An 18,736-nucleotide genomic window follows, 5' to 3' on the forward strand; every position below is an offset into this window, starting at 1 on the left:
CCATGGCTGGAGGGATTCTGGTGGATCCTGTCCACTAGACCTACAGAATGAAAGGATCTTAAAAGAGGTCAGATACGCACGCAGCACTGTGCAAATTGTGTATTTTCATAATTAATCAAAGAAGCATAAAAATCCACAGCTCTCCCTCCAATGGGCCGTTCAGACCATAACCTGGTTAATTTCAACTCATGGTATAAACCCCTGGTTCAGAGACAGGCAGTGGCCACAAAGACAGTGAGGAAGTGGTCTCCTGAGGCTGTAGAATCACAGAGGAGCTGTCTGGAGCTATACAATGGGGTGTCCTGTGTGAACCACATGGTGAGGACATTGATGCAATAACATCATGCATCACTGACTACATTAACTTTTGTGTTGTACCCTCCAGGACTGTCGGATGCTTTCTGAACAACAAACCCTGGGTCACCAGTGACTTAAAGTCTCTGCTGAACCAGAAGAAAATAGCATTTATGGCAGGAGATAGGGAGGAACTGAAGAGGATACAAAAAGAGCTTAAAACCTCAATTAAGAAGGCCAAAGAGGAGTACAAATCCAAGCTGGACAACAAACTAGAGCTGAATAACACTCGTGATGTCTGGAGAGGCCTAAAAGACATCACTGGCTTCAACCAGCACAGCCCTATTCTAGGGAAAGCGTGAATGGGCAAATGAGTTAAACCAGTTCTTTGTGTGGTTTGACAACGGCTCCTCTTCTGCTCCATTGTGTCCGTCTCCTATGCAGATTAACACTCCTACACAACTACACCATGGGCCATCCACAGCCTCACCTTCCTCCATCACAGCCATTCACACCAGTGACCATCAGCAACCACTGTCTGCAATGGACACCTCTCACCCTCACCCCACAACTGGAATGTGCAGTGATGTGCTTCACCGCGAATCAGGTGAAGTTTGAACTGAATAAACTCAAGCAGACCTGATGGCATTGAACCCAGGGTGCTGAAACCGTGTGGAATTCTTCAGCACATCTTGAGTCTGAGCTGCAGCCTGAAGAGAGTCCCAGTAATGTGGAAAACATCTTGTGTGGTTCCTGTCCCCAAGAAAAGACAACTGACAGCACTGAATGTCCAGTTATCGACCAGTTGCACTGACATCCCACTTAATGAAGACACTTGAAAAGCTGATGCCAGCTCATCTGCATCTGAGACCTTTGGTCAAAACAGCTCTTGACCCTCTGCACTTTGCATACCACGATGGCATTGGAGTGGATGATGCAGTTATCTACCTGTTGGACAGAACGTACTCTCACCTGAACACATCAGGCAGCCCTGTGAGGATCATGTTCTTTGATTTCTCCAGTGCATTCAACACCATACAGCCTGTACTGTTAGGGGAGAAACTACGGCTGATGCAGGTGGATGAATCCATCATCTCATGGACAATGGACTATCTGACTGGATGACCTCAGTATGTGCGACTGCAGGGCTGTGTCTGAGACAAGGCAGTGCGCAGTGTTTGGGCACCCCAGGGGACTGTACTAGCCCAATTCCTGTTCAACCTGTACACCTCTGACTTCTGGTACAACACAGAGTCGTGTCATCTGCAGAAATTCTCGGATGACACAGCCATTGTGGGGTGCACAAGGAACGGACAGGAGGAGGAATACAGGAAGCTGGTGAAGGACTTTGTTGACTGGTGTAAGCTGATCCAGCTGCAGCTAAACATCAGTAAGACTAAGGAGATGGTGCTGGACTTCAGAAAGTCCAAACCTGCCTTGTCACCAGTCACTATTAATGGTGTTGATGTGGAGGTGGTTGGGACATACAAATATCTGGGTGTGCACTTGGACAACAAGCTGGACTGGAGCTGTAAAACTCTTGCAGTGTACAAGAGAGGCCAAAAGCTGTCTCTATTTCCTAAGAAGGCTGAGGTCTTTTGGTGTGTGCACTAAGCTCCTATGGACATTCTACTAGTCTGTTGTAGTGAGTGCTCTATTCTATGCTGTTGTGTGCTGGGGCAGCAGCATTAACAAGAGTGCTCTAAACAAAATTAACAAACTTATTAGGAAGGCTGGTTCTGTCGTAGGAGTCAAGCTGGACACTTTGGAGGATGTGGCAGAACAGAGGACGCTCAACAAGCTGCTAACCATCTTGAACAACACCTCACACCCCCTGCATGCTACACTGGATGAACGGAGAAGCACATTCAGTGGCCGTCTGTTACAGCTGCACTGTGTTAAAGAGCGTCGTGTGAGATCTTTCTTAATTACTGCTATAAGGCTCTACAACAATTCTCCTTACTGCAGAGACGGTACTGATCTCCTGCTGTCTGAACTGTGCTGAACCACATCACTGTATCTTCTCTCTGATCAATACACACTGTGCAATATATCACAACTATTACTGTAATAACACTTTCATTATGCACTTTACACTGCAATATTGATGCAACTCAGAGTTAGTTTATGTCTTTTCTGTGTTTTAGTTTACCTCTCAGTGCCTGGTGTCTTGTAAATGCAATAAATCTGTCTCATATGCCATGTAAATATATGTAAAGAGATATACTTTTATTTTATTTCTCTTGTACTTTAACTTATGTCTAGATTTATTTCTATTTTTCTGCATAGTATATGTAAATCTATCTATCTATCTATCTATCTATCTATCTATCTATCTATCTATCTATCTATCTATCTATCTATCTATCTATCTAATTTAATAATGAACCTTTTTAGTGAGCTTTAGTGTAAGTTACACATGACAGCTTTAGTGGCACATTGACAATACATCATGAAGCTTTTGCTCGTTTTCATGGGTCGTTGTTGCACAGTTTAGCTCATTGAGTTGTCTCCACAAAGGAAATTAATTGTCCTCCTGTTGACATCTCTAGAGAATTCTGCATGGGCTAAGAGGCAAACAAAAGCTATTTCTCAGAAACAAAAAGGGAAACACTGCCAGCGTTCAAACACTGTTTTTTCTTCGTTTCTTTCTTCAAAAATGAATAAACAATGGCGATTTAGCCTTTTAGTGGGGTTTGACAATGTTTTATTACACAAACAATAGAGGCAAATAAAGTGCCGTCTCTCATGGAGAGCATTTTTCAGATCCAAGAGTGATTGGAGAAGTGCCCTGATTTACTACAATGGCTTTGTGACTGCATGTCTTCCTCCTCGAGTTGTGTCTGCAGAGCAGAAACAATGTGGTTTATGAGATCATAGTGTGATAAGAGGTCTGGCCTGAACAATATGGACCTCTAGTCTCTTTCGGAACATTTTCTTGCAGTGTAATTTTCACCACATTAGTAATACAAATATGCTGTGATTTTTTTTTTTTACATAATGCAAGGGCAATGCTATGGCAGACAAAAATCCAAAAAGTGTTCATGAGTTCAACAAAACAGCCTTTATGTGTACCAGGTTTCTTTTAAGTTGATTTTGTGGTACAATCATGTGCCAAAGAACCCTAAACATTTCAAATGAGATGTGTAGGTGTTAATAACCTTTTTCCTCTTTCCTCCTGATCATCTTGGCAATTCTAGCCACAAGGTTAAATGCAGAAGCTGGTCACCTTGTTACTCCATGTCCAGCAGTATGGAGCCAGGGGCCAGCTTGCTTATGGAGGGAATTTACTCTGGCAGGACCTGAAAGAAAGCACCTGAATAGAGTTCAAGGCTGGCGGGAAGCCCTTTCATATTCTCTAATTTCTTCACCTAGGATTAGGATTGCATTTCAAGGGGAAGATTGTGGGGCTAATATCGGCTGCTGCTGACTGCGGCCTGGGAACTGGGAACTGACACCTTGATGACTCAGGATGAATGTTCAAGTAACTTCAGTTACAACATTTAGTGGTTGCTGCATGTGTAACCTGATTGTACACAACTGGTCACTTGGTCAAAGTACAAAAATTCAAGTGCCAAAAAGGTTTTTTGAATGATGTCAAAGAACAGTGATCAACGCTTTTCTTGGAGATGTGCTTTCCTACAGCTCTATCCTCTACAGATGTGCCAGAACAATTTAATTATTGCTCTCAGAAGTTCTTAATTAGCTGAAGGAGGTGTTTTAGATTTTGGTTGAAGGCAAAAGATTCAGGAAGGTAGAACTTTTAGAAGTTCTCCAAACGAACCATTGTTTAAAGAGCAAAGAACCTCCACATAATGTAAACGTAAAGGTTCTATACCGAAGGTACCACTTTATTTTTTAAAGTCTTGCTGTGATGAAAATAATATTTCACTAGATCTAACTGCAACATTTAGAGACACTATTTTGGCAGGCCTTCAAAGCTAAGACAATACAAATTCACAAAAGAGGGGCAGGTGCTCAAAGCAAAAATGGGGCACATGGATCAAGATCATAAAACAGCAACTACAGCAAAACCATAAACTATATTGATATGCAAGCATAACAAAATCACACCACATTACAATTTAGATTGTAATCTATGAAAAAAATATAAAAAACTGTAATTATTTTAATAAACTCAGCCAGTCTTATCAGTAACATCACTATTTTAGCATTGTTTTTTATCTGACACAGTGATGCTACTTCTTTAAATTTTAATAAAAATTCTTTCATAGTGCATCTTAAAATTTTGGAAAATAATAACTTTTGCACAGGCCACATTTTGTTTTATTCAGCAAATAATGTTGCACTCAAAAATGTGCAGAAGTGTGTTCTCTGAAGGGAATCTTCAATTAAAAAACCTAGAAAGTCTAGGCAATTTGACCATGTTTATGTAATACTTTGTAAAATTACACATTTTCTAGTGTTCTATGCCTGCTTTGCAGTGTCTGTGGAAACACTACTGAGTGACTGCACAAATGGTCATCCAGGGTGCAAAGTTCATCACTGTCTAGAACCCATGTGCAGGCATGGGGGAGTAGCTAAGTAGTGTGCTACATCTTGTAGTTGGCTACAAATTTTAGTAGCTAGTAGCTGTAGCCACTACAGTTTTATGAAATGTAGCTAGTAGCTGTAGCTCCTACAATTTTTTGTGTAGCTATAGCAAAAATTTTCACTACAATTTCGGTACAGGCTTCAGTCAATCTGCGCAAAATGAACCACAGAGCGCGGTTGTTCACTGGGCTGGTGGCGACTGTGCAGTAATGACTGAGCCACGGACAGCTCGAGCAAACGGGCACGCACGCCCCACCCGCTGATCACCCCTTACCAATAGGCTTAACGCAGGGGTCTCTTTCAGCAATAATGAAATCACCTTGGGAGGCACTACATTTTCTGTCCGTTTTACCCTCTTGACTGTAAGTATATCTCAGTGTGTACTGATAGTTCAAGCTGAACATATAAACCCAAACTCAGACTCACTTTGCTCTGCTTCATCCTTCAGCTCAGCTGTAGCCGCTTTTCTCACATCTCAGGAAATTTCTCAGTGAGTTTCTTGTAAAATATCTCTCAATGTTTGACTTTTTAAAAGGCTGAATTGCTTCTCACCCTCCAGCTTCTCATTCGAATTGTCCCGTTCCACCTTAAATGGTGCCTGAGGCGTCAGATTGTCCTGCTGCGCCATTTAAGGTGGAACGGGAGAATTTGAATGAGAAGCAGGAGAAAGACAAGCTGACTTAAGTTTTGCGAATTGTTGCAGATTAAACGTTTCAGCAAACCAGAGTGATTATAAATGTAAATAAGTCCATTCATCTCCAAATGATCGATGTTCGTCTTCTTTCTCTTTGCCGTTTCATTATCTGCGTTGCTATGGTGACCAGCAGCCTGCACATCAGTCTTCAGCGTTAAAGGGTGAATTAGCAGTTCTACATTAACTCCAGCGTTTAAGACGATTTATTGTGAAAACTGTGTTAAAACTGTGTGTTATAACGATTTTACAGCAGGATTATTATGTTATTTTACCTAGAAATCTAGTTCTGCTGTGGAGCTGCAGCAGCTCTGCGGCAGTGGAGAGATTATTCAGGTCTGATTCTCACCCCAAAAGTCAGTGATGTGGATTTTGAGGTAAAGTGTTGCTGAAGTTTAATAAAAACTCTGAACGTGAATGTATGTACACACACCAATCAGACATAACATTATAACTACCTCCTTGTTTCTATGCTTATTGTCTATTTTATCAGCTCCACTTACTTTTTTTTGTTAAGAAAAACCTGGAATGATTGACTTTGCATTTAGTCTTCCTTTTTGTTGGATATCATTCCTTTGGGTGTGTAAGTTTGATTGTTGGTTGCACTTTTTGGTGACCTTTTTGTATATTTGCAGCTTTTCAATTGTATGTTTCTTTCTGGCACAGGATTAAATGCAGTGACTTGTTCACACTGTCAGTCGGGCTTGTTTGGTGTGTCAGGTGGACATTCACAAACGTTTTGATAGTCGCGCTTTGAAAGTAGCTAAATTGTAGCTGCTACACATTTTGGAAAAGTAGCTACAAAGTAGCTAACTATTAATTTTTCAGTAGCTATCCCAACCCTGCCCATGTGTCAAATACAAGGCCCACACAATCCTCTGGGGACTGCTGAAGTATTTTAATTTTCACTGAATATTTACCTGTTTCACAATGTGCTGCATTGCAGTCCCCCACATGAACTGCAATATAATGTGTAGTCCAACTCTCTTACCCCAACAACAGTCTATGGGACAGCGGTTACACCTCAATTCTACAAAATTCTACACAATTCCACATCAGTCATATCACCAAACACACTAACAGCAGTTTGTAACCAGCCATGGTTACCTGTGTAGTTTTAGGTGCTGTATCCCAGTGTAACACTCTCCTTAGAGGCTACATGTTTAACCAATATAAACACCTAACGTTAGCTCAGCAGCTCAGAAATTGAGACCAAGTTTTAATGAACTTGCAAAAGAAAGTTTGCCAGGTGTCTAGTTAAAGCAGATATGTAGGTTTAAGGTAGACTGAGCTACTAGGGTCATTTCAAGTGTTCATGTAATATTTCAAGGTCTACTACAAGTGCTATAATTAATGTAACTGTTTTAGCATATTTTGAATAAACAATGGTCAGTTCAGGTTACAGCACAACATTAACTTACATTTTTTTCTGTGGTACACAGATTTGTTGAGATATGACCACGGTTGACCACAGGTCTTGAACATAATGCCTACTGCAAGTTCTGAATTGACTTCATAGCATCACTAATAGTTCTTTTATCTCTCTGTTCCATAAAATGCGGAGTTGGAATTAGACAGTAGTAGACCAAGTGTGAGACCTAGACCCAACTCAGAACTGCTTTAATGGTCTCAAGGCCAAATCAGTTCAAGTAAACATAGCAAAAAAGCCACATAATACTGAAAGACAGGAAATAAAGGCATAAATTGTACTGTAAACTTTGACTCCTTCAACAACTACCATTGTTTCCCATCTTTCTTCACCAACCAGTGAGTTATAAAAAAAATCATTTTCCCCCTAGTACTCCACAATGCTTGCGTTCCTTTTTGATTTCACTTACTAACCCTCCATGTTTCAAAATATCTACATAATTAAATCATTAAGGTGTGAAAAAAGTGGCTCAGAGTGCCCTGTTGTGAAAAAACACATACTGAATTGTTCACAGTGATGTTGATAGGAACCAAACGTCATTTATGTAAATAAAAGCAAAAGAAACATCAAAAGGAAAATAAAGTGCTCAAGAATAAAAACTGAAAACTAAAAGGATTAAATAATATCAAATTATAAAGCTAATGGCATGTTTCTGAGATCTAATACCTCAGAAAAGCATTTGCAAAGATAGTTACAAAAAATGATAGTGCTAAAGCCAAAGACAATAAAATAGAGGGATTACATCATAAAATGTAAGCAATGAATAATATATTTATATATATAAATATAAAATACAGGATTAAAAGAAATTATAATAGTATTATAATGCAGGCACAAGAGAACAAGAACATTATTTTATATATTTTCATATTACATTTAAGCATTAACAAAGTACTGATGCACTCTTTAAAAAGATCGAACCATAGAAGATAGAACCATGATCACTGAAAGAACAATATGCATGCTTACACACACACACACACACACACACACACACACACACACACATATATATATATATATATATATATATATATATATATATATATATATATATATATATATACAAGTACCAGTGGTGGACAGTAACTAAGTAAATGTAATTCATTATTATACTTAAGTAGTTTTTTCGTATATCTGTACTTAAGTTTTTCCATTTTGGCTGACTTTTTACTTTCAATCCACTACATTTCAAAGTCAAATATCTCACTTTTTTCCTCCACTACATTTTGAGAAATCTGTCGTTCCTTTTGGTTTCTGTGTGTATAAAAATGTAACATGTCAAATCAAAAGAAGCGCAAAGCCAGAGCACCAATCAGGCACAGCGATCACTTTGTTCTGAGCTTGTTTTGACCTGTTGGTCATACCGACCCAGTGCAATCACACAGTTCAATGTCAGGGCAGCCCATACATCTTCCTAAATGATGGAACTAACCTAACTTTGTGTAAATAGACCACAATATAGAAATATGTCCACATATGCAGTCGTGACTGGCCTGTTTCTTCTTTTCTGAATTCATACAAACACTTTCATTTTATAGTAAATTAGTTTGGGTTAGTTTATATTTATGAACAGACGCCTACAGATCAACACAGTAAAGGAAAACTTACTTGTGATCCTGAGTTTAAAACCAGCTTTTATTAAACTTGTAATTAATTTACAAAGTAATCTTAAACTGAAACTTTGCTTGTTTGTAAAAGTGATTTCAGAGCCACTGTGAGGAAACTGTTTACCTTCAGTGTTTTGTGCTTATGATCATTTTAATAGACGTCAGCGTCACTAATTAATGACCTTCTATTAAAAGACTGGTTTACCAAGAAAGACACTGGAGGATTTTCACCTAAATAGAGTTCATGAAGCCAGTCTTGATATAAAAATGATAAAAGGACATCAGAGCCATAATTAATCTTTTAGTTCTTTTGATGTTTAAGTACATCTGAAGCCAAATACTTTTGTACTTTTACTCAAGTTCAGGTCTAGAGTAAGGACTTCTACTTTTACTGGAGTAATATTTTACCTTGGGTACTTTAACTCAAGTACATGATTTGTGTACTTCGTCCACCTCTAACCCACACACACACATACACACACACACACACACACACACACACACACACACACACACACATATATATGTATGTGTTAAACTAGATTTAAAGATGGCTACATTTGGAGCATGTCTGACCTCATCTGGGAGTTTGTTCCAGCAGTTGGCAGCATAATGACTAAATGCTGCCTCACCCTGTTTGGTTCTGATTTAGGGCACTACTAACTGACTGGTCCTGAGTGATTGGAGAGGCCTATTTTGTTTGTATACTTCAAGCAGATTAACGGTTTATTTTAGTCCAAGGCCGTTCAGAGATTTATATACAGTTAAAAGCACTTTAAAGTCAATTCTGTACTTAATTAGTAACCAGTGCAGTGGCATGAGAATTGAAGTGATATGCTCGAAACTCAGTTCTCATAAGCATTCTAGCAACTGTGTTTTAAATAATTGTAGTTGTCTGATTGTGGTCTTGAGAAGGCCAGTAGAATGACCATTTCAGTGGTCCAAGCTGCTGGAGATAAATTCATGCATTAATTTTTCTAAGTCTTGTTGTGACATAAAATTTAAATTTAAAAATTTTGAAACTTTTACATTTAAAATTCTGAATCAATTCTTATGCCAAGATTTCTGACTTGAAAGCTACCTCACAGAAAGCTATTACATGAAACGATTACAAATATGCTGCCTGATGCCTGTGGCATTGTTTTATAAAGGTTTTGAGATCAAGTTGTGGCAAAAATAAATTTTTTAAAACATATAAGACAAAATGGTCCCCAAAGAAAGCTTTATTTTTAGTTTAACTGCTATTTTACTATCTTCAACATTACATATAAAAATGTGTAGGTTTACTGGTCATTCAGATCTAATGCAAAATCAGCATTATGCTGATGGATATATGATGATAATAGTAGAAAATCCACTTACATCCTCAGAAGACATGCCCCTTACCAAATTCCTCTTACCAGAGTTCTCTTTCACCTTCCTCGCAATCATCAGATTTGTCCATTTAGGGAGGGGGACCGAAGCACAAACAGCATTACAAAATGTTCTTCTACATGATGCATGCAATTACTACCATTTCTACCAGAGAAATGCCCAAAACCTACATAGTATTGTGTAAAGAAGAAATGAGAAGCAGTAATGTGGCCAAAAAGGGTTCCTGTCTTGATGAATACTTTTTTGTTGTTGTTCTTAAGCACTTGAGAATATTGGGATCTCCAAGAGAGCAAAAGACCAAAAAAAGGGCCTCCAAGACCTCCATAAATTTATACTTTTAGCTGACAAATGTGTAGAATATCATTAAAATTTAATACATATGAAATATCTTTCACAGTCCTATCAGCTCATTTAAATGATCTGAAGGTAAGGGTACAGTTAAATGCACACCATTCCCATTGCTTTGAGTTATTTGAGCATGTCCAAGATTGTGTTTACTTACTCCAAACATCACTATCATTCTTACGGTATAGGATGGACAGAGGCCAAAATTTCACTGGATGAATTCCAAACATATTATTAAACATCTGGAGGGAGCCTCTCTGAAAGCTAAATTACCTCAAATCATCCTACATGGTATAGTTTCTGTTCATCTGTAGTACGTCTTGAATCAATTTTCTTTACACTAATTATTAATGTTCTGTTTTTTTTTTAAGAAACAGATTGTTGGATCGGAACAGTCTACATGTTTTGGCTTGTCAAAATATCTACGACCTCTAATTTTACAATATATCTTGAAGGAAAACAATACTGACTTCCAGCATTGTTTTCAAAAGCTCAGATGTGCCAGTGAAAAATATTGAGAGCTTAGTACAATCAACCAAATGTTATTGGAAGTGATCGTCTTTAATGAGCTAGCATCTGCAGCAGCCAGGTGGTACGGCCAGAAGAGAAATGTGGAGAGGTGGAGAGGTTGTTCAATAAAAGCTTAGAACGTTAAACACTAATGCATTCATCCAACAGATGATTATCATAAACCAGACCTAAACCCTACATAATGTAGATTCATTAGAGTATTGTCCTTGTGATTTCTGTATAAAACTGAAGTGGTAGAGAGTGACGTCAACTGCAGTGGTAATGCTATGCGACCACAACAATTCTGGTTGCTTCAATTCTGGTTGCTTATGATGGATAATGAAAACTTTTCAAGCTGCAAAATATTTACAGTACTGTGCTAAAGTTATAGACAACTCATTTATTTAATTTCCATTCAAAACAGTCATTAAGTACAAGTTATTCATTTTTCAGGAGATATTTAATATTTTGGTTGACAGAGGGTTCTGCTACCAAAAGGGCTCTGCTATTGTTACTTATATATATATATATAAAATGTATGTGTGTGTATAAGAACGCAAATTGTTCTTTCAGTGATCATAGTCCTATAGTCTTTATTAAATAACCCTTGAAGCATAAGTTTTACTCAGGTGAAAGGTACCTTTTCATAACCTAATGTTTTTAAACAGAATAATAAAATAAAAAGCCTGGAGACTGAGGATACCTTGAGTGTACCACCCTAGTGACAAGTGGGGTACTGCCCCAGTGACAGATACCTTTATTTGTGTGTGGATAAAGTATATAAAATATAAAATGCAATATACTGTGGTTTTATCAGTATTCTAGTAATATGTCTAAGCCATTTTCTTTCAAATCTGGGTTGACCTAAAATCCAAAAGGAGGTTCAACACCATATTCTATATTCGGGTGCACTGAGGGCTGCTGAGGGTGTTGCGTAACTCGGTCAAGTAAATCAGTAAACCATTCCAGCACTTATTTTATGGGAATTTGCACACCAATTCACAGCAAATGGCAGGTCCAGGCCAGGCTGTGGCTAACCCTGTCGCGGTTATTTTCACAGTCTGGTTGTCATCTCTTTGACAAAGCTGGACCTTTTCAGGGTTCGCAGCTGAAACAGGAGTGAAAAGTTCAAATATTGGACTTTCCTGTGGGGCTGAGGCTCCGTGACAACTTACTCCACGCCAACGTCAACAGGCCAGGCCAATGGAGGACGGCACCTCTGTCTCGTCTGCGGTGAGCTGCTGAGATGGCGTTATGTTTGAGAGAGAGAGACAGAGAGAAAGAGAGAGCAGCCCTGCCCACCCTCATTCTGACCAGACGATGGTTCGGGTATCCCACCTGCACAATGATCCTTCTTTTACACACACACACACTGAATGATTTCATGCTTCACCTTCTTCCACCATGCTCTGTGCTGTCATGGCCACAGACCGTCATGCAATCTCGGTCCTCAGGTATTCCTTACTTTCCACTGTTTATGAACAACTTCCCCTTGTTTGTCAATTTTGCTGTTCTTTTTGAAGCAATATGTTTACATTCAAGTGCAAAAAGGCAGTTAAAGTTATGGAAATCTGAAAAAGCAGGTCTGAGCTACTCTGAGGTGTCAGTTTATTAGGTGCATCTACATTATTATAGGCCTCCACAATATGGACAAAATTCATATTTTGCAATATACACTATATAGCCAAAACTATTCACTCATCTGCCTTCACACGCATATGAACTTGAGTGACATCCCATTCTTAATCCTTAGGGTTTAATATGATGTTGGCCCACCCTTTCCAGCTTCAACTCTTCTGGGAAGGCTTTCCACAAGGTGTAGGAGTGAGTTTATGGGAATTTTTGACCATTCTTCCAGAAGTGCATTTGTGAGGTCAGACACTGATGCTGGACGAGAAGGCCTGGCTCGCAGTCTTCGCTCTAATTCACCACAAAGGTGTTCTATCAGGTTGAGGTCAGGACTCTGTGTGGGCCAGTCACGTTCTTCCACACCAAACTCACTCATCCATGTCTTTATGGACCTTGTTTTGTGCACTGGTGCGCAGTCATGTTGGAACAGGAAGGTGCCATCCCCAAACTGTTCCCACAAAGTTGGAAGTATGAAATTGTCCAAAATCTCTTGGTCTGCTGAAGTATTAAGAGTTCCTTTCACTGGAACTAAAGGGCCGAGCCCAACTCCTAAAAAAACAACCCCACACCATAATCCCCCCTCCACCAATTTTTACACTTCCGCAATGCAGTCAGACAAGTACAGTTCTCCTGGCAACCACCAAACCCAGACTCGTCCATCAGATTGCCAGACAGAGAAGCATGATTTGTCACTCCAGAGAACACGTCTCCACTGCTCTAGAGTCCAGTGGCGGCGCTTTACACCACTGCATTCGACGTTTTGTATTGCGCTTGGTGATGTAAAGCTTGGATGCAGCTGCTTGGCAAAGCAAACCCATTCCATGTAGCTCTCTATGCTGTTTTTGAGCTGATCTGAAGGCCACATGAAGTTTGGAGGTCTGTAGTGATTGACTCTGCAGAAAGTTGGCGACCTCTGTGCACAATGCACCTCAGCATGCACTGACCCTGCTCGGTCATTTTACATGGCTTACCACTTTGTGGCTGAGTTGCTTCTCAATCGCTTCCACTTTGTTTTAATTACACTGACAGTTGGCTGTGGAATATTTAGTAGCAAAGAAATTTCATGACTGGACTTGCACAGGTGGCGTCCTATCACGGTACCATGCTGGAATTCACTGATGGCCATGGAAGTGATTGGAACACCTGAATTCAATGAATTGGATGGGTGAGTGAATACTTTTAACAATATAGTTTGAAACAGAAATTTAACTGAATCAGAAATGTGACATGGTTAAAGACTGATCCACAGTATTTTGGAGAAAATAATTTAGGCTTTGAATTACATAAATGTTTGATTTAACAAAACACTCACAGTAACACTTATCTGATCATATGATTGGTCTAAATGCTCACAACAAACAAATTAAACACTAAAGGAGAGGTACAGCGAAGACTCAAATGTTTTCCATTTACCCAAGATGTAGTCAATCAGGCAAGACATGTTTAGTGTCCAAATTTTGCTTCTTTAGTTGAGTGCTGGAGCTTTCAGGCAAATATAGTTAACACTAGAAGTCAATAGTCACCCAAATCTTTTCCACAGATACGTGAAAAAACTTTGTTGCATCAAAACAAAGACCCCAAGTGACTTTTATGGTGCGATGACAAGGTCATTAGCAACTGAAAAAAAATGCTCGGTTCTAAGTAAATGTTAGGTTGGTTCACTTTACCAAGTCAGGTGGTGTGACCCGAGGAAAATGTGTTGTTATGTTTGTTTCTTTGAGTTTATACAGATGTCCAAATACAAAGACTAGTTTATATACAGTTTCAGTAGTTTAGTTTGATATTAAAGGTTTTTAGTAATGTGTTACGCCACATTAAATTTTTGGGGTGGTAAAATGAATGACCTCTTTTAAAAATGAACTTATACCATTAGAAATGTGGGTACATAGGCTGTGAGATCATCACTGGGCAGTGTAGGCTTGTCATGTGTGTCATCTTGTTTCTGGTGTAAATTCTGCATTTGAACATTATTATTATTATTGAACATTATAAAATTATTAGATTTTAAATATAGATTTTAAATCCATTGAGAAACTTTGGTGCCATTACAGTAAGCAGACCTTACTTGCGTAGCTCTAATATATACTGGATTGCCTATTGTGAACAGTGGTATTGAGTAGAAATAATGAAATTTAATCCAGTTCTCCATCTGTGTGAAGCAGCCAAATGGTGGTATGTTTGTAGTGAACTGATTTCCTCACATCCATAGTATGGGCTGAAGCTTAGCAGAAAGATAAGATCAGGCCATTCTGACTGAGGTGGGATCAGATTGGCTGATTGAGTAGGCCATATTGGGGCTTTGGCACAGATGCCTTGGCTAAGGCATGAGGCTCAGTGAGAGGAACCAGAGGCTTGAGCGAATGAGCGACTTGTTTGCCTTTAACCTCTGCTCTCTCTTTTTGCACGCCTGGCTGTGCTAACACTGCTTTAGGTGGCCCTTTAGCAGTTGTGCTAACATGCAGAAAGCCCTCTGCTGGCCTACACATGCTATCTTCATTAAAGCTTTTCTCACACTGGGGAAGGATCTCACTCAATTGCCAATTGAGCCTTTCGCAAATCTCTGAGTGGAGCGAACTTGCATACACAATTACATGGGTGGTGCTCTGCTGTGAACCTGCTAACTGCACATGACAATGCTATAATGAGAAGTGTGGCTTCAAACTGAATCACTTCAGACATCCTGTTGCTTAAATAAAAGCTCTGCACTGCCTTTCAGCACAGATTTCGGTTCAAATTAAATGGCAAAAAGAAACGACAGAGCTGTTGCATTGTATAGTCAGTCAGACAAAAGTACAAAGCATCTGCAGTCTAATTCATAGTGTGCTTCAAACTGGACAAACTTTCTGTGTAATATGACAATGCCTTGTCTTTAACATGATACACTGTGTCATACATTTCTTAGAATATTATGAATAATATATGTCAGTCCTTCTAGAACATAGACCAGCTGCATGTGTCAGAAAAAGACCAATTATAGAGAGCCTTTAAATAACAACAGTCTATAGTAACTGCATAAACTGCACAGTAGCAAGTATTTGATTAAACTCATTATATTATACTACTGGCTAATTAAGTCTACTTTATTTTCACCAATTGTTTGAATGTTCCTCTTGTTTTTTTTTCTTAAATAGCTTTTTTTCCCCAAACACTCAATTAAAAAAAAATCAATGTACCACAGGGATTCCAAACTTTTTTTCCCCTTTTTTCCCTGGATAATTATGTTCTCAGTCTTGGAGAAATGAAATTCATTATACATATCATACATCATAAAAATACATTCCAGTATCATGATGTAATAAATAATTGACAAATATCACATTATTCTGCATGGCCTCCTTTATTGCATCAAAAATAAAATTTGTTTTAGGCACACACTTTTTAAAGCCCAAAAATGTCAACTGCCCAAACATATATGTAAATTACGTAGACTGAGAAATAAGAATTTCATACATAAACATACATAAAGTTATAAAGAATAAGTATGGCATGATTTTGTCTTTGAAACCTTTAAAATCACAGCAAACTGCAAAATAGTGCAACTTTAAAAGCACTTTCAGAAATATAAATAACAACATTGCCATATCTGAGTCATGGTTATGCTGGTTTTGTGTACCAAGTCAGGTGGTGTGACTCCAAAATAATGTTTATTCATTTGAAAAAAAGTATACTCTTGAGTTCAAACACAAGATTTATACAGGTGTCCAAAGACTAATTTATACACGCTTTCAGTAATGTGTTATTGTGCCTCCTGTCATTTAAATTTTTTGTTAAAAAATAAATGTATACCATTTTAAAAGCTATGAAACAAATATTAACACATTGGAAAGATGTAGATTGGAACCACATTGGAAAGTTTGGTAGATACCAAACCACAAATCATATACTTTTTAATAAGAATTCTGTAAAATGAATGTTAAAAGCCTTTTTTTGCCATTGCCCCTTATATATCATTGGCAATTCTTTGGAGTGGAACATTCTTAATCCATAATTTGAATCGTTGCCATTCACTATTGCAAACATGCATAAATAATGAAATGTGCCTTGCCGTGCTTAATGTATGCATCCGCATGTGTCCAAACACAGGCTCGCTTTGGTGGCTTTCTATCTGCAATGTTCCTGGCTTCTGTCACGGCTGCTTGGGCTGGAAAGTGGGCATTCCTCCTAGAAGTGGTTGTTTCAAAAGGTTAACTGTCTGGAACCTGCCTGTATATATAAACTACTTGGGGATGCCTTTTTAAGTGGACAGTATGAATGGTTCTGAGCTCAAAGACTGCAAAATGCCTCTAAGCACAAGCCGGTGTCTGCAGAAGCGACAGAGAAAATCATCGACATGTTAATATCTTTCTCTTTACTAAGTTATTTAGGAAATTGAGATCAATCATCCATTTATACATTGTTGTAGAAAGTGTTTTAAGCATCAAATCAAAGGGAATCTTCTGGTCTTCTTCAGTTAACTAACTGTAAGCTGTAATGCAGCGCTTTGTGGTACTGACATGCTCATCCACCCACACAAATGCCTTGCAAGAGCCACAACATCACTGGGAAATGGGGAACTAGAGGAAATGTACCATCATCTATCACACTGCATATTTTCATTCACTGCACTTGCTGCATGGAAAATAGTAAGAAAAAGCAACCTATATTCATTCATATGTCAACAAGTAGAATCATATAAAGTGGAATTCTATCAAAGTAGGTCACTTCCTCTCCTCTCCTTACTGCCCTTCACTATGTCCTTTGGTCCAAAAAAGAAAAGCCACCATTACCCAAGCCTCTTTTTGACTGCTAGTGCTAAGTTCCTGTGTGGCTGGAAGGCGCAATACGCACTGATAGCACATTAGTAGATGAAGGGTTCTGATTTTGGTCGAGTTCCAAATGTGTCATGAAAGTGGTGTTCCTGCTGACTCTGCAAGTACTGCTCACTAAAAATCCACACACAATGATTTCCAGTACTGTTGCAATAAAGGCCGCCTCCTTCTGCACTGTATTTAACCTAAGAAGTCGCAGTCATTGGTGGTGATAACAAAATCATGTTGTCACCACTGTTATCTGATTTATATTCTTCTACTTGTTTTTATTTTTCTGACAGATTTTTGTCTCGTCCCACAATTTTTGAGATATTGAAACTGTCCCAAAATGTTCTGTCTGATTGGAAATGGTGTGTATACAGCTTTCTGATCAGATGCATGGTTTTGAAAAATGGTATAATGACTGTTAAATTACCATTTTTCCCCATAGGAAAAAATGAGGTGTAAAAGTCTGTGCACCCAACTTGTTCTGTTGATGCAAGTCCATTAGTAACAGCCTATTAACCATGTGGGGAACCAGAGCAACCACCTGGGATACCATAGCAGCCACCTATCAATGACCTAGCAACCACTTGGGATATCACAGCAGCCACCTATCAACAGCCTAGCAACCACTTTGGATATCACAGCAGCCACCTATCAACAACCTCGCAACCACTTGGAGTACCATATCAACAACTCTGCAACCACCTAAAAGATCATAGTAACCGGTTAGCAACAACCTAGCAACCACCTGCTCACACTGTGCAATCACTGCATTTTATTAAGAAAATGCACTTTTCTTGTTTTATGTTATTTCTCACTTGTAGCTCATTGAAGCAAGCTCTGAAAGTGTAGTTTTCAAACACCATGTTTTGGTCTGTAAGCAGAAATTAAGATATTTCATTATGACTTGAATGTGATGAAAGGTTATTGCTGTGCAGTTTTTTTTGCAGACAGAAAAAGGTAACATTTTTGCCATGTGATTGTTATTTGTTGACAATAAAACAAACTGACGAATGTCAGAAATACTTGTTGATGCAGAATGTCAATTAAATGTTAATGTAACTGTTACATAACTATGAAATTGCTCATGCAATTGTGTAATTAAATGTTCATTTGCAACATTTTTTACAGTTTGCAACATAACTATAGACTTCAAAGGCATGTGATTCTATATGACCATTTTCCCGTGTGAAATCATTAAAACTCTCTTACTAACATGCCTTTTCACCCTTCCTTTTTGTCTGAAATAAAACCATTTATGCTCACCCAGCCTTGTGCAATGATCCCAGATTAAATCACTGAATAAATTTCAAAGTCTCAGTAGGGTTGGCAAAAAAAAGTACTTCTTTCATTACATGACAATGATGTGTTAAATTATGTCAAACTGTGGCACTCTCTCCCCCTTTAAGAACACTCCCTCTTGCTCCCCACAGATTTTTATTGCTGTACCTCTTTTCTCCTAGTGACGTCTGTAGACAAACCCATTCAACCTCTGGCAGGGTGGTCA

This window comes from Pygocentrus nattereri, chromosome 20 (genome assembly GCF_015220715.1).
Source record: "Pygocentrus nattereri isolate fPygNat1 chromosome 20, fPygNat1.pri, whole genome shotgun sequence".
In the NCBI taxonomy this organism is placed as follows: Eukaryota; Metazoa; Chordata; class Actinopteri; order Characiformes; family Serrasalmidae; genus Pygocentrus; species Pygocentrus nattereri.